The sequence below is a fragment of the Lactuca saligna genome, chromosome 4 (genome assembly GCF_052625555.1).
Source record: "Lactuca saligna cultivar CGN05327 chromosome 4, ASM5262555v1, whole genome shotgun sequence".
NCBI lineage: Eukaryota > Viridiplantae > Streptophyta > Magnoliopsida > Asterales > Asteraceae > Lactuca > Lactuca saligna.
Window position 1 is genome coordinate 214,468,762 of NC_136420.1, and position 17,216 is coordinate 214,485,977.

A 17,216-nucleotide genomic window follows, 5' to 3' on the forward strand; every position below is an offset into this window, starting at 1 on the left:
AGATCATAAATGTCTAAACCAGACATCTTTTGGGAGATATTCAAGATAGTTGATTTAAAGTCCTTAATATAACACCCAATATGAAATATTAAGGCTAGGACCCAACACAATACTTTTATAACTTGGAAGATGGATGCCGTAATCCAAGCTATAATATATTTGAAGGTAGGTGAATGACGATTCACCAATTTCCACCAAGATAAACGAAATGTATTAATAGGTTTTAATTAGTTTTGAAACTCCTAGATTCTTTTGAGATTCATTGAACTTTTCAATGGCATGTTTCAATCTTGGGTTTGCACTTCAGGTTTTGTGACTGGGATGCCGAGGATCACAAAACAAGGTGTGAATAACCATGCAAATATATTTGATACCCTTAAGTGTTTACCCCTTAATCGATGTGTCGGTTAACCACACGTGCTCTACCGATACTATGATAAACATTAAGTGACCCTTTTCCTACCTTGTTAAATCCAGGTTAGTGTGCCGGTTAACCACACACACTCCACTAACGACTTAAACAAAGTACAAAGTGTAATTTCATGGATTAGCACCTAATTCACATTTTCCTAAGTAACTAAGATTGAGTATTTATAGAAGGTTTAGTTACTTAGTATTTATCATTAATACTTTTAATGAAGGGATAATTATAGTCCTTGTCCTACCCGTTTGGGTAACGACCCTCCACTAGTCAAGGAAGTGGTGGGTGAGAGTGGACCCTCCACCAGTCCTTGTCCTACCCGTTTGGCTAACGACCCTGCTCAGTTGGCACAGTACAACTACATATTGGTTGTTGGAGAAGAGGAAGTTAACACTGGAAAGGTACTTACTCATCTTCATCTTTTGATATAACACGATGGTAAAGATGTAATTTGGATTGTACCATGTGGTTTAAATGATATGTGTATTTACAGGTAAGTGTTCGAGTGAGAGACAAGCAACAACATTCTATGAAGACCATTCCTGATCTTCTTCAACATTTTAAAGAAGAGATTGAAGCTTTTCGTTAATACAAGTTGAATGCTGCTTTTTGCACAAAATCATACAATTTGTGACATTTCATGTAAGTACATGATTTTTGTTAAAAATATGTGACTTTTAGGATGTAAATACATGATTTTTTGTTAAAAATATGTGTTTAGTGCAGTTATATAAAACATTATGAAAATTGTCGAAATAAATAAAGGATAGCTTTTAATTAATATAAGTTGAATGTTGGTTTTTGTAAAAAAATCATACAATTTGTGACATTTAATTTAAGTACATGATTTTTGTTAAAAATATGTGACTTTTAGGATGTAAATACATGATTTTTTGTTAAAAATATGTGTTTAGTGTAGTTATATAAAACATTATGAAAATTTTCGAAAAAAATAAAGGATAGCTTTTCATTAATATAAGTTGAATGCTGGTTTTTGTAAAAAAATCATACAATTTTGTGACATTTCATGTGCATTTTATATAATAATTATATATAATAAAATGCTAATATATGACTTGTAGGACACATGTTATGTTTAAAGGGGATATGTATGTTCTTTATGAGATTGTATGAAAAATGATAGGTTTTAAATATTCCATTTATAAGGGTATTATAGTCTTTCCTCCAGTTTATAAGGTACCTTTTTATGGATTGTTCAATCAGTTCATCAATATCAACGTGATAACCAGCTTAAAAAATATGGCCCTTACTGTAGGCCCGAAAAAAAAAAGAAAAAAAATTAATAATAAAAGAAAAAGAAAGTAGATTGCATGCTATTTATGACATCATCATTATATGTAGTATACCTGTAGAGCATAGTCTTGTGACTTATGAGAAACAGGGCAAACAAGTGCCTGACGTGGACTTAACCAAAAAGGCCATTTTCCCTTATAATGTTCCAACAAAATAGCAAACATATGTTCCACTGACCCTAAAATAGCTTTGTGTATCATAACAGGTCTTTCCTTTTTGTTTTCATCTTCCCCTGAAGAGCTTAAGTTGAAACGTTCAGGTAGGGATGAAAGTGGGTCCAAACCCGAACCGGATGGACCCGGACCCGGAAAACCCGAAACCGGTTAACGGGATTTTTTAGAACTAGAAACCGGACCGGTATATAGGAACTGGTTCCGGTTCGGTTCCGGGTATGGTACCGATTAAAGTGGGTCTAGAACCGGAAAACCCGGAAACATCAAAGTGGGTAGGTTGGAACCGGATAAAGTGGGTTTAGAACCGGAAAACCAGGAAAAACTAGAATTTTTTGGTAATTACTTACTACTTAGTGGGTTGAACTTTGAAAATTTTCAGTTTTGATATCTCGAATTCGGAGGACTGTAAATAAGTGAATATTAAAGCAAAAATGATAAAAATATAGTCTAAACTCATGTACAAACTGTAAACTACAAGTTGAAAAAAACCACATGTCAATCCGACTTCAAACGAATTAGATACGCATCTTTTAAAACTTTCACCGAATACAAAAAACCTGAAAAACTAAAAACTTCCAGTTTTAATATCTCGACTTTGAAGGGCTGTAAGTTAATGAATATAAAACTAAAAATGTCAAATTTATAGTCTAAAATCATGTACAAACTTTAAACTACATGTTGAAAAAAATCGCATGTCAATCGGAGTTGAAACTAATGAGATATGCATCTTTTAAACGTTTCACAAAAACCGGTTCCGGCCCTAAAAGTGGTTCCGGTTCCTATCACCAGTTCCGGTTTTTAGACCCGGTTTACCCGGACCTAATGGACCCAAAGCCGGATTACCCGGAACCTGGATAAAGCCAATTTTTAAACCCGGAACCGGAATCGGTTTTATATATTCCGGTTCTAACGGTTCCGGTTCCAGTCCGATTCCGGTTCCGGTCTGGGTTTCCGATTCTAAATCTCATCCCTACGTTCAGGTAGTTGGAAGTCCAGCTGTCATATCATGTCATCTGACAAATCAATAAATAATTCCGTAAAATACCCTTAGTGTGTTTGACAAATTAACCTGGAGTGTTGCACACTGGAATTTTTTTCTCATGGCATCAGAAACCGATATGGTGATTTTTGGTCCGTAGAATGCCCCGTCAGATTTGTTGATCTTCCATGGTTTTCCAAATTCATTCAGTGCGTCTGCAAGGGCAGTTTTGGCTTTTTCCCATGTTTCTACATCTCCTAGATACTTCTCTGGCCTCTGTAAGTGTAAGGGTAGAATAGTCATTTAGAAAATAAACAATACAATAGACATTGCTTTTAATAATGACAAAATTGCAAGATTGGTCCCTGTGGTATGTTCAAAATTGCTACTTTGGACCAAATATGTTTGGACTAGCACTAATTGTCCAAAAGTTTTCATTTTCCTGCGTTTATGGTCCAAATCAGTTTAAAAAATCTAAAAATGACGGATTTGCTCTTTTCCATTTGTTTTTTTCTTTTTCTTTTTGGTATTTAATTATTTCCTAACTAAAAAAAAAAACTAAAAGAAAATCTCTCTCTCTCTCTCTCTCTCTCTCTCTCTCTCTCTCTCTCTCTCTCTCTCTTTAAACCCCACTCACTTCTCACCCTTCATACATAGAAAGAGAACATCCTTTTGCGATTTCAAGCAACCTCCACATAAATTCATATTTCCACAAGCTTGATTTCATCTGGGTTTTGAATCTATCGAGCTTGGCACGACTCTCTTTTCTCTCAACTACATTCGCATCAAGAACCCTTAATCGCTCTATTTCCTTCAAACCCATTTATTGTTCTTCATCAGTTTCCGTTTCCCACTTAAATCCTAACCTCCCCTTATTTCTCTGACCACACACCTTCAGCGAAACCTTATCCGACCCGCAACAATGGCAGAATTGGGCGAAAACCCTAACGTCATCTGTTAGTTCATCTTTCACATATTTAGATAACGGCCAAGACTCCAAAATTTTACACAGAGAACTCAATTATGATTGAAGATGCTCTAGAAAACTCAAAACCATTACTAACCGTCAACGACTCCAAACACAACTCTGTTTTGCAATTAAGAGCATATTTGGGAGATCTTTACTCTTTATGGAAGAAAATGATTGAAAAGAGAAAATTGTTTCAGTATATATCACAATATATATTACAGGATGTGACCATCGAAGGATTTGGTTCTAAGTGTCGAAGAAGGTGTTCTGATTCCAAGCCCTGAAACCGAGTTTCAAGCAAAGTCAAGAATTGAACGAAGGTTTGTGGGTGGATTTAGGTACCGGTTCTAGTGCAATAGTTATTGGAATCAAGAGGATTTCATGGATTAGGATTGCGAGAGAAGGTGGGTTTGTGTGTTTAAGAGAGAGATTTTATTTTATTTTATTTTATTTATTTATTTTAGTTAGAAAATAATTAAATAACAAAAAAAAAAGCAAAAAACAAATAGAAAATAACAAATCCATCACTTTTAGATTTTTTAAACTGATATGAACCAAAACCCTAGAAAATGAAAACTTTTTGAGTATTAATGCTAGTCCAAACATGTTTGATCCAAAGTAGCAATTTTAGACATACCATGGGAACCATTCTTGCAATTTTGTCTTTAATAATTTATATTAACACGTACTTACTGTGGATAGCTTGAGTTCGAAGGTGAATCCAAATATGTCGTACACGTAATTATATTGATGAATTCTAAAACACCCTTCACTTCATCTTTTATCTACATATATAAATCAAGAAATTAACACGTCAACAAAACATAAAATTTAAAATTAATTTATTTAATCTCACTCAGTCACCTGGGATTCTCTACAGAAGATATAAGCATCATCCTATTAATTATAACATAAAATAAAATGTTAGACATATGAATCATTCTACTATTATTTATTATTTATTACTATTTGTTATTACCTGTTGAAATCTTCTAACACGGGTCAAACCGGTCAACGCACCACTCGCTTCATTGCGATGCAAAACTCCAAAGTCCGCAAACCGAATTGGAAGTTCTGTAAAATTGAAATTGAAATGATTTAATAAATATTTATGTTAAAAATAGATAGAAATGATATAGTTTTACAAATAATTTACAAGACTGACCCCTATAAGAATGAAACTCTGTGATCAAACATCAAGCAATGTCCTGGACAATTCATTGGCTTAAGCCCAAACTCTTGCTTGTCTATCTGCATTCATTGAAATCAATCCATGTAACAATTGAAAATAAATTATTAAAAAAAGTTATCATATCGTGACTTACATCAAATACAAACATGTTCTCTTTGTAATTGGCAGCATGCCCTGAAGTTTCCTATAGTTGCATGTCGTACATATTTGGTGTCCCAACCTGAAAAAAAAATGTTGCATTATTTAATTATTAATATGTGAAATCCTACAAGATTAATGTAATACTTGGTTTGAAAAAATATACAACTTACCTTTGAATAACCTCTTTTACAATACTTTTTTTTTTTTTTTTTTTAAATGTGAATAGTTATTAGAGTACCATGAGGAAGGAAGAAACAACTTCCTGGGCTGAAAAATATGAACAACATCTACTTACAGTGTAAATAAATAAACTAGAGATTAGTTACATTGTTAGATGGAAACTTACCTAAGCTGATGAAAAAAGAAAAGTTCTTGTTTCTTTCCCAGCTCTCTGTGGTCATATTTTTTCGGTTCCTTCAGAAACGCAACGTACTCCTGTATAAAAATATACTAGGCGAATGCTTAGGCGTTGCGCAACAACACCTAAATGATTGAAGTCTTTACAAATATATGCTTTTTTAAATATAACAGTAATATTGTTGTTAAATTTGATATAATAATTTGTATACTAAGTAATATGATAATATATACATTTATTATAACGGGAAATCTGCGAAAAAGTCCCAATGTTTTAGGTCAGTTTACGATTTAGTCCCAAATTAAATTTTGTTTAAAAAAAGGACAACTTACTTTACTGGCTAAAACTTCGGATTAACCCTTTGTGGTCGGTTTCACAGATTTAGCCGGTATCTCGTCTTTTTTCGTTAATTAATCCAAATTTTGGGGTTTCTTCATTAATTACTCAAAAATTTAGGGCTTTTTCATTATTTATTACCAATAAACCAAAACATTTGGACTTTTCTAAAAATTACCTTTAAACTAATATATATTATATGATCTAATTTAATATGTACTATTCCATGTATTCTTTCTTATCATCTTCTAGGCTCACCGTGTGTTTTTTTCAGTGTCGTCAAACCCAACAACAAAAATTTTACTCACAAGCCTCGTTAACTCCATCAAATTTCCAAAATTATCCATTCACAACTCTATAATCATCTTTCAATCTCCAAATAAAAAACGAAGAAAATCCTTGTTGATTACGTGCATGTCCCTATTACCTAACCATGACTTAAACCATGGTTCCAACACTTGGACGTTCCTATTACCTAACAATGACTTGAACCCATACAATAATGTCCATAGTGTTGTTAACAATATAAAACGAATCTCACATGTTCAACCACTAATACATTGGCTCAAGTCTTACTTGACCCTTGTTTCCTTACAACACTATAGAAGCCCCAACGTAAGATGAATCCCACATGGTTCATCATTTATTGGTTTTTTTTTTGTCAAAAAGTAAAGCATTTTGAGACTAAAACGTAATAATGACAATTATTGTAATATCACACCAATTGTCAATATAACTTAAACGTAACATCACAACAATTGTCATTATTACATTTTAGTCTATTTGGGGCTTCTAGAATGTATTAGTTTTTGGCAAGATAAAAACCAATAAATGATGAACTTTTTGATAAAGATCGGAACACAATCTTATTGATGGATCCAAGATCTCCTTCTTATCCCAAGCCTTTTTCTCCTCAATCTTCTTCCAAAAAATGCACTACAATATGCAATATTAGCCCTTCTTTCTCTCCTACAAGCATATAGCTCAATTAGGGTTTCTCTCAGAGTGTTAAGAGGATAAGGGAGGCGGAAATGAAGGCTTAAGGTCCTTTATATAGGACACAAACCCTGAAAATTAGGGTTTTCACACTCAGCTCCTACTCGTCGAGTTGGGGTCCTCCAACTCGTTGAGTAGACTCTAGAAATTACGCGACCATTAACACTCTCTACTCGGCGAGTTGGGGCCACCAACTCGTCAAGTTGATCAGACAACAAGAATATAAATTAATTAAATATTATACATGGGAGTTGGGATGTTACACCTATTGTAAGAAAACAAGGGTCAAGTAAGACTTGAGCCAAGGTATCAGTGGTTAAACCATGTGGGATTCGTATTTTGTTGTTAACAAAACTATGGACAATGCCATTAGTGTATGCATTCGAAATAAGGTTCGAGTCATGGTTAGGTAATAGGAACATCCGAGTGTTGGAACCGTAGCTCGTAGGTATACCAAATTAATATTTTAATAGTTTATGATGGATAGCTTGTTGACATTTTTTTACAATTAGAGTTAACATTCTTCATGGTTTTCAGTACATACTATCGAGTTGATTTTTTTACCTATGTTGAGTTTTTTAAGCTTAATCGTTCATTCTTCATGGTTTTCAAGCCCTATTGTAAGGAAACAAGGTTCATGTAAGACTTGAGCCAAGGTATCAGTGGTTAAACCATGTGGGATTCGTATTTTGTTGTGAACAACACTATGGACAATGCGAATAGTGTATGTGTTTGAAATAGGATTCAAGTCATGGTTAGGTAACAGGAACATCCAAGTGTTGGAACCACGGTTTAAGTCATGGTTAGGTAATAGGGACATCCACGTAATCAACAAGAATTTTCTCCGTTCTTTATTTGGATATTGAAAGATGATCATAGAGTTATGAATGGATAATTTTGAAAAATCGATAGAGTTCACGAGGCTTGTAAGTGAGATTTTTGTTGTTGGGTTTGATGACACCGATAAAAACACACGGTGAGCCAACAAGATCATAAGAAAGAAGACATGGAATAGTACATATTAAATTAGATCATATAATATATATTAGTTTAAAGGTAATCTTCAAAAAAGTCCAAATATTTTGGTTTATTGGTAATAAATAATGAAAAAGCCCTAAAATTTTGATTAATTAATGAAAAAGCCCCAGAATTTTGATTAATTAACGAAAAAAGACGAGATATCAGCTAAATCTGTGAAACCGGCCACGAAGGGTTAATCCGAAGTTTTAGTCAGTAATCTGTCCTTTTTTGTAAAAAAAATTTAATTTGGGACTAAATCGTAAACTGGCCTAAAATATTGGGACTTTTTCGCATATTTCCCTTATTATAACTCCATAATCTCAATTGTTTGAATGACTTCTACCCGCTAGTCACACATATAATATATGGATTAATATTATTTATAGTTGTTGTTATTGTTAATTAATATTTTAAAATTTATCTGCTTAATATTTTAATTTCTATCATTATAATTATTTAAAACACCATACATTGTTTTTTTTTATTTTAAAGATAACAATATAATCATTTATATAGCGTTATTTTTAAGTATTGTTATTGTAAGTTTTTTTAAGCTACTTATTTGAAAACTTTTAACGATTATAAAAATATATTTATGAAATATTTTAGTTAAATTGAAATTACAGTTTATTTTTTACATTTAGCACTAAAATTTATTACTTTGAACTATTTATAAAAATATTCTTTGGTTTTTTACGTGGAACTGAAATTTATATTTAAGTTGACACTGTAATATTATATTTAAATTAACAATTTAAGTAATTTGTCCAAACTGTTCAAAAGTTATAGCTTTAAATTGATAATGGTTTACATATAACAAAAATTTAAATCTAATAAATTGAGTATAATATGTTAAAAGTTAAAAACAAAACTTTATAAGTAGAAGTAAATATATCATTTTAAAATTAAAATTTAGTTTATCTATAATTACACTTAATATAACGTTATTAATCAATTTATAATCATTATTAGAAAAACACTATAATTTATCACTTTTAACTATTTACAAAATATTTTTTTGGGTTGTTTAAGTTAAACAAAAATCTATAGTTAAGTTGACACTGTAATATTATATTTAAATTAATAATTTAAGTATTTTATACAAATTGTTCCAAAATTATGTCTTTAAAATGATAATAGTTTAAATCCAACAATATATTAAAACTAATAAATTAAGTACAATATGTTAAAAGTTAAAAAAAATAAATTTATAGTAGGAAGTAATGATATTATTTTAATATTGAAATTTAATTTGTATATGATTACACTTTAGGTTTCATATTTATTTAACGTTATTAACTATCTTATAATTATTATTACAAAGAAATTGAAAGGTCATGGGAGTTTCAAATGAATGTGGTGAAAGAAAAAATACATGGGACTTTCAAATGAATGTTGTGAAAGGAAAAATGGTTTCTTTATAAGTATGTAGGTGAATACACGCGCGTTGCGCAGAAACATCTATATAGCTGAAATCATTACAAATATATGTTTTTTAAATATAACAATAATGTTTTTGTTAAATTTGATATAATAATTTATATACTAAGTTGATATAATATATTGATTATTCTGAATTATATGATAATATATACATGTATTAAAACTGCATAATCTCAATCTTTTGAATGACCTCTACTCGCGGGTTACTCATGAATAAAATTAAATATAATATATGGTTTAATGTTATTTATAGTTTTAGTTATTTTTAATTTATTTTTTAAAATTTGTTTGCTAAACCTTTTCATTTCTATCATTATAATTACTTAAAACATCAAACATTGTTTTTTGATTTTAAAGGTAACAATATAATCATTTATATAGAATCATTTTTAACTATTGTTATTGTAAGTTACTTTAAGGTACTTATTTGAAAACTTTTAACGATTATACAGATATCTTTAAGAAATATTTTAGTTAAATTGAGATTATAATTTAGTTTTTGCATTTAGCACTACAATTTATCACTTTTAACGATTCACCAAATGCTCATTGAGTATTTTAAGTGGAATTGAAATTTATATTTAAATTGATACTATAATGTTATATTTAAATTACAATCTAAGTATTTTTTCCAAATTGTTCAAAAGTTGTAGCTTTAAGTTTATAATGGTTTACGTACAACAACATATTAAAATCTAATAAATTAAATATAATATGTTAAAAGTTAAAGACATAGCTTTATAAGTAGAAGTAATGATATTATTTTAATATTGAAATTTTGTTTATTATGATTACACTTTGGGTTTGATATTTATTTAACATTATTAACCAACTTATAATCATTACTAGAAAGACACTACAATTTCTCACTTTTAACTATTTAAAAAAATATTCTTTAGGCTGTTAAAGTTGAACTAAAATATATATATTTAAGTTAATCCTATAAGGTTATATTTAAAATAACAATTTAAAATTTTTATACTAATTGTTCAAAAGTTGTAGCTTTAAAATGCTAATGGTTACATACAACAACATATTTGACCTAATAAATTAAGTATAATATGTTAAAAGTTAAAAATATAACTTTATAAGTTGAAGAAAATAGATTTTTTAATATTAAAATTTAGTTTATATATGATTACACATTAGGTTTTATATTTATTTAACCTTATTAACCAACTTGTAATCATTATTAGGAAGAAATTGAAAAGTCATGGGAGTTTCAAATGAATGTGGTGAAAGAAAAAATGAATGGGGGTTTCAAATGAATGTGAGGAAAGGAAAAATGCTTCAATTATAAGTTTATAATGATAATGATGATATATCAAAGGAAATATAGAAAAGGAAAAAAGAAAAACGAAAAATGAAAAATGAAAATTACCTAAGATGTTATTGGTCGGGATAAGATATCCCATATACTCATTGTAAGCTTTCACCATCTTTGTTCCCCCTCCAGTAAGCTGTCAAAGCCTAATATGATGATTTTGGAGATAGTCTAAGAGCATGGGGTATGGGGTTCAGCTTACGTGTAACATCCGAATTTACAGGTATCATATTTTAATTATTTATTTTTGAGTTATGAGGAGGGACTCGGCGAGTTGACGCTTAGACTCGCCGAGTAGGATCATGATTGCTGATTGGATTAATGAACGGACTCGACGAGTCGATGGGTGGACTTGACGAGTCCGTATTGAGGTCAAAAACCCTAATTTATCAGGTTTAGGACCTATTTAAAGGTCCTTATGGCCTTCATTTGCGGCCACTTACTCCCCTGAGAAACCCTATAGAGGGAAGAGAGCTTAGAGAGCAAGGGAAAGGCTAATTCTTCATCATTTTGGTGTGATCTTGCAAGAAGGAGTGGGAAAGTCCAAGCTTCATCGATTATGGAACTTGGATCTGTGTTGTTCATACTGAGATTTGATTTTGGAGGTACAAATCCTTTCCCATTCTATGTATTTGATAGATTTCTTGAATCTAGGGTTTCTTTGCATCATTTTGAGTTGGATCATGAGGCATGTGATGTCCCAAGGTGGTGTAGATGTTAGATCTGGACCATAAGAGGTCCAAAATGTCCCAACCTTCCAGCTTTATGCTGTTTAATGAGAGTTTTGAGAGTAGGTTGCCATTTTGAAGGTTATTTCTCTATTTATGGCTTTGTGTGTGTTACATGAACATAAAGTTCGAACCTTTATGTGACTTTTGAGTGCTAGAAGGTTAGATCTACTAGTTAGAGAATCAAATCTGACCTCAGAAGGTCGTTTGAGTGTTGCTATGGAAGGAACTCGTCGAGTCGAGTCGGGTTGTCCCGCGACTCGTGATTGGTTGTAGCCCGTCGAGTGGAAGGTTCACTCGACGAGTCGAGTGAGGTTTAGAAAGATCCACAGTACACGCTTGGACTCTCCGAGTCACTTATATGCACTCTACGAGTCTAGTCAAAGTTTGACCGTGGACTTTTAGGGTTGGGTCAACACTTGGACTTTTGGACTATTAGAAGGCTAAAATGGTCTTTTAGCCTTCTCAGAGAACATTGGAACGAACTAGTCTAGCCTAGAGAGCCGTTATTGATTTGAGATGATTGCTTATATGTTTAGGCGAGGCTAGGTTATTGTTACGAGGTTCAGGGATATCGAGCACGTGAGTTACTAGACAGCATACGAGGTGAGTCTTCTCATTATACTTTACCTAGAGTGGTAACTATGTGTGACCAGAAGGTCTTATATGTTATGCGGAGTATGTGATATGTGTTTCTATGTGATATGTATGTTTTATGATATGTTATGAGTACCATGATATGGACCGGAAGGTCAACAGTGTATGGATCGGAAGGTCAAGATGATGAGGACCGAAAGGTCATACGGGTAGGGCTAGAAGGTCTACCAGAGTTGGGACGGAAGTCCCCTGAGACATAGGGATCGAAAGATCCCATAGAGTTATAGCCTTGAGTGACGTATGTGTTGTATGTGGTATTTTAGGGAACTCACTAAGCATTTATGCTTACAGTATTATATGTTATGTGTTTCAGGTACTAGCGATGATCGCATGAAAGCGCCGACACGATCCGTACACACTGACAGGAGATTTATTTTATGATCTTGGGATATGTTTTTATCGTGATGACATTTGTTAAACTTGGGAATTTCAGAATATTGAATGAGTTTTATGTTATTTGAAAAATGGAAATTTGTTTTGAAAATTCACGATGTTACAAGTTGGTATCAGAGCCTTTGTTTAAGGGATTTGGATGCACCTTCGAGCGTATCTGAACTCAAACTGAAGATTTGAGAAAGTTTTCATACAAGAAACAATTTTTCTAAAAAGTAAAAGAATTTAAGAAGGAAGCAATGTGTACGATCAGTCAGCGCCCGAACGGTGATTTCCCAAAATACCCTTACGTTATGTTTTATGAGATATGATATGATATGATATGTTATGCATGCTAGAGTAGGCTAGGTATTCATATTAGGACTAGAGTGGCCTATTCTGTGATGCCTTACCCTAGGAGATTACTGCTGCTATGAGATGCTTGAGAGTGAATAGGTAGCAGTGAGGAGCTTATGAGGGGCCTACCAAAGGGTAGCCTATGCTTAGCGAGAAGTAGAGTACTTGTGATTTGGTATCCTAGGAGGAGGACTTGGAATGAATGTTAATGCGGTGTGGAAGGTAGTATAGGGCCCATACTACTGGAAGCACCGGATCAGTGCGCAGTCCATGTAAGAATCCTTTGGGTACTAAGGAACAAGTAGGGTTGAGTTGTCGAGTGTGAGTACACTCGAGCAAGTCTTTGATATTTTTATGTTGTATTTCAGAGACATCCTGGTTGCGACACGCCACAAACCAGAGACCAGTGGCGTGAGTGACGAGGAGCTTCGTTAGATGATCCACGAGGAGGTGGCTACGACTATCTGCGTAGAGATACCGGAGATGTTTGGGTCTATCAAGACCACTTTGATTGAGACGTTTGACGAGAGATACACAACGGTTACTGCAGCTGCGGCTGCTGCAGCCACTGCAGCTGTGGCTGCTGCTAGACATCAGGGGGTGACTCGATGTTGTTCCGGGAGTTCAACAACACAAAGCCACCGGAGTTTGATGGGACGCAGGATTCGATTTCTTTGATGAGATGGATTTATGGTATCGAGGGATGCTTCTACACCTGTTCGTGTCCAGAGCATTTAGGGGTTCGGTTTGCACTCAATCAGCTTTGCTTGGGAGCGAAGGAATGGTGGAAGTTTGTGACGGAGAACTTTACTCTTGCAGAGATTTCTGAGGTAACCTAGGAGATGTTCACCACCATGTTCAGAGACGAGTATGTTCCCCCGGTAGAGACGGAATGGTTGTCATGGGAGTTTTTGTCCCTTAAGCAGGGGACGGAGTCAGTGATTGTGATTACATGGATGTTCCATTAGAGGTTGTTATTTTGCCTTGAGCACGTGCTGTCTGAGCAGCCACGCATGATCTGGTATTTGAGAATTTTGAGGAGGGACATCCGGGAGTTCGTGGTGAACTCGAGTTATCGGATATTTGCTGAGCTCCAGGAAAATTCCCGGAAGAGGGAGATTGAGCTAGAGACTCATGCCAGGGAGGAGGTCGAGTCTTAGGGGAAGGATAGGCGGCCGATACAGTCTCAGTCGGCAGCCAACTGGGCTAAGCCTGCCGATTCGAGAAGGGGCGTACCTGTGGGAAGTGCAGAAAAGGACATGATGGGGTCAGTCGGTCGGCTGCTTGCTACAAATGTGGCAAGGAGGGGCATATAGCCAAGGACTACCCCCAAGGGATTTATGGTTTGCTTTCATTGCAACCAGATGGGCCATCGGAAGGCCGAGTGCCTGCAGCTGTTACAGGGATCAGCGCAGGGATCTGCCCTTATTACTACACGAGCTACTGAGGGTCGGCCAGTGAAGGCTGAAGCACCGAGGCACAAGGGAGAGCCTTCTAGTTGACAGCAGAGGAGGTCCACGCAGTGTCCGACATCGTGGCTGGTATGTATCCTTTCATTTATTTATGTTGAGTTGAGATATTATGCTTATTTTATGATATGCGTAGGTACTTTTCTTGTGAATTCTATGCCTGTTTTGGTGTTATTTGAATCGGGTGCGAGTCGATCATTTGTGTCGTTAGCGTTTAGTCAACACATCAGTATTCGGCGAGAGGCGTTGAGTCGACCTCTACGAGTTTCCATAGCTAAAGAGAGAGCGGTGTATGATACTGATGTGATTCGAGGATGTATACTGGAGATCTTCAGAGTTGAGTTTCCGATAGATCTGGTCCCGATTGCGATAGGGGACATTTGCGTTATAGTGGATTGGTTGAGCCGATTTGGGGCGGTTACAGACTGCGAGCGACAGATAGTGACGATACGAGACCCTATTGGGGGAGTGCTGACTGTATATGGAGAGGGTAGCCGTTGTAGGTCAGCATTCTGTTCAGCTGCTAGAGCGAGACAGAGTCTGCAGCAGGGTTGTAGCAGGTTGGTAGCTTATGTGATGGATACACGAGTGGCTGCAGAGAGGCCGAGTTCGATTGATGATGTTCTAATAGTGCATGAGTTCCCGAATGTTTTTCCCGAGGAGTTACCGGGAGTGCCTCCCGAGAGGCAGGTGGAGTTCCGCATCGATTTAGTTACGGGGGCAGCGCCTTATTGCCTTGCGCCGCTAGAGATGCAGGAGTTATCCTCGCAGCTTCAGCAGCTGTTGGGAAAAAGGTTTATTAGACCAAGTAGATCATGTTGGGGAGCGACAATCCTTTTTGTCAAGAAAGAGGATGGTTCACACCGGATGTGAATTGATTACTTGGAGTTGAACAAGTTGACGGTCAAGAACCGTTATCCATTACCGAGGATCGATGATCTGTTCGATCAGTTGCAGGGAGCATCTTAGTTCTCCGAGATAGATTTGAGGTCTGGATATCATCAGATGATAGTGCATGATGAAGATATCCAGAAGACAACATTCATGACTCGTTATGGGCATTACGAGTTCATGGTGATGCCTTTTGGTTTCACCAGTGCACCGTTAGCGTTCATGGATCTCATGAACAGGGTGTGCAGGCTGATGTTGGATCGGTCGGTTATCGTGTTCATCGATGATATTCTGGTATATTCAAGATCTAGAGAGCAGCATGAGGAGCATTTGAGAGAGATTCTCAAAGTATTGAGGTCGGAGAGGCTTTTCGCCAACTTCTACAAGTGTGATTTCTGGTTACGAGAGGTCCAGTTCTTGGGACAGCTCGTTAACCAGAACGGGATATTGGTCGATCCGGCCAAGATTGAGGCGGTTATGAGATGGGAGGTGCCGAAATCCCCCACCGAGATCAGAAGTTTTCTGGGGTTGGCCGGCTACTATTGGAGATTTATCAAGGATTTCTCAAAGATTGTCGTTCCTCTCACCAAGTTGACCCGGAAGGACGTGACTTTTAGTTGGGGTCCAGAGCAGCAGGCCTCATTCGAGATGCTTCGTCAGAGATTATGCGAAGCCCCGATATTAACCCTCCCGGAAGGGATGGAGGATTTTGTGGTGCATTGTGACGCATCGACATCAGGGTTAGGCACGGTGCTTATGCAGAAAGGGCACGTGATAGCGTACTCATTGAGGCAGTTGAAGCCTCACAAGGTGAGATATCCCACCCATGATTTGGAATTAGGAGTCGTGGTGTTCACCCTCAAGATATGGCGTCATCATTTAGATGTGGTTTGGTGTATCATATACACGGACCACAAGAGCTTGAAATATTTGATAGATAACCCCAACCTGAATATACACCAGAGGAGATGATTGGATGTGGTAAAGGATTATGATTGTGAGATCCTCTACCACTCGGGCAAGGCTAACGTTGTAGCCGATGCCCTGAGCTGTAGGGCGAAAAGTGCCCCGATACGAGACATGTGTATGAGGATGACGGTGATGACTCCGGTGTTGGATACCATTCGATAGGACCAGATAGAGGCCGTGAGACTGGAGAACCGCAAGATAAAGCATGTGATTGGGTAGGTATCGGAGTTTTTTACCGATAGCCGAGGGCTTATGACCTTTTAGAGTCGGATTTAGGTGTCGTTTACGGGCGGGGTGCATACCATCCTGATGGAGGAGGCACATAGACCGAGGTTCTCGATCCATCTTGGGGCCACTAAGATGTATTTGGACCTGAGAAGAGAAAATTGGTGGCCCTGTATGAAGAGGGATGTTGCATGGTTTGTTGAGAGGTGCTTGACCTGTCGCAGGGTTAAGGCTGAGCACCAGCATCCACATGGCAAGTTGCATGCACTTGAGGTTCCCCAGTGGAAGTGAGAATAGATTTCTATGGATTTCATCACCAAATTGCCGAGAACTACGAACGGTGTTAACGTAATTTGGGTGATTGTTGATCGGTTGATGAAGAGCGTTTACTTCCTTGCTATCAGTGAGAGTTCTTCCGCAGAAAGGCTGGCAGAAATGTATGTGGTAGAGGTGGTATCGCGACATGGTGTGTCACACCCCCAAACCGGAACGACGGAAACGTTCGGGGGCGGATGACTTCATGTGGTAACGTAACAAATGAATACATAGTAAAGAAAGCAATACAACCATCATATATATAATTGAAAGTTTACATTGTTTAAATGAGTACATGTTCAAAACCAATTACAATATGATGTCAAAATATGAAATTAAACTGGCGTCGCAACATCCCTTCTCCAAAACCTGTTTGTTACCTGTAATTACTGAATTCCTGGGACATACAAGTAGTTTTGAAAGAGTAGATTAGCATTTAAGCTGGTGAGTTTCATAAGTATTTAATGACAATGTTTTACCCTTTGCTCAACAGGATACAAATGGAGTAGAGTTTCGTAAACTATATATGTATATTTTTGATGTAGATGACAAGTTTGTAAACAAAA

General features: G+C 35.8%; 2 pseudogenes; one reads left to right on the plus strand and one right to left on the minus strand.

Moving 5' to 3' along the window:
- Positions 1 to 908: 908 nt before the first annotated feature.
- The window catches only part of LOC145040474 (threonine--tRNA ligase, mitochondrial 1-like), a 71,849-nt pseudogene continuing 55,541 nt past the window's right edge, over positions 909 to 17,216 (minus strand).
- Positions 3,368 to 4,366, plus strand: LOC145044268 (uncharacterized; annotated as a pseudogene).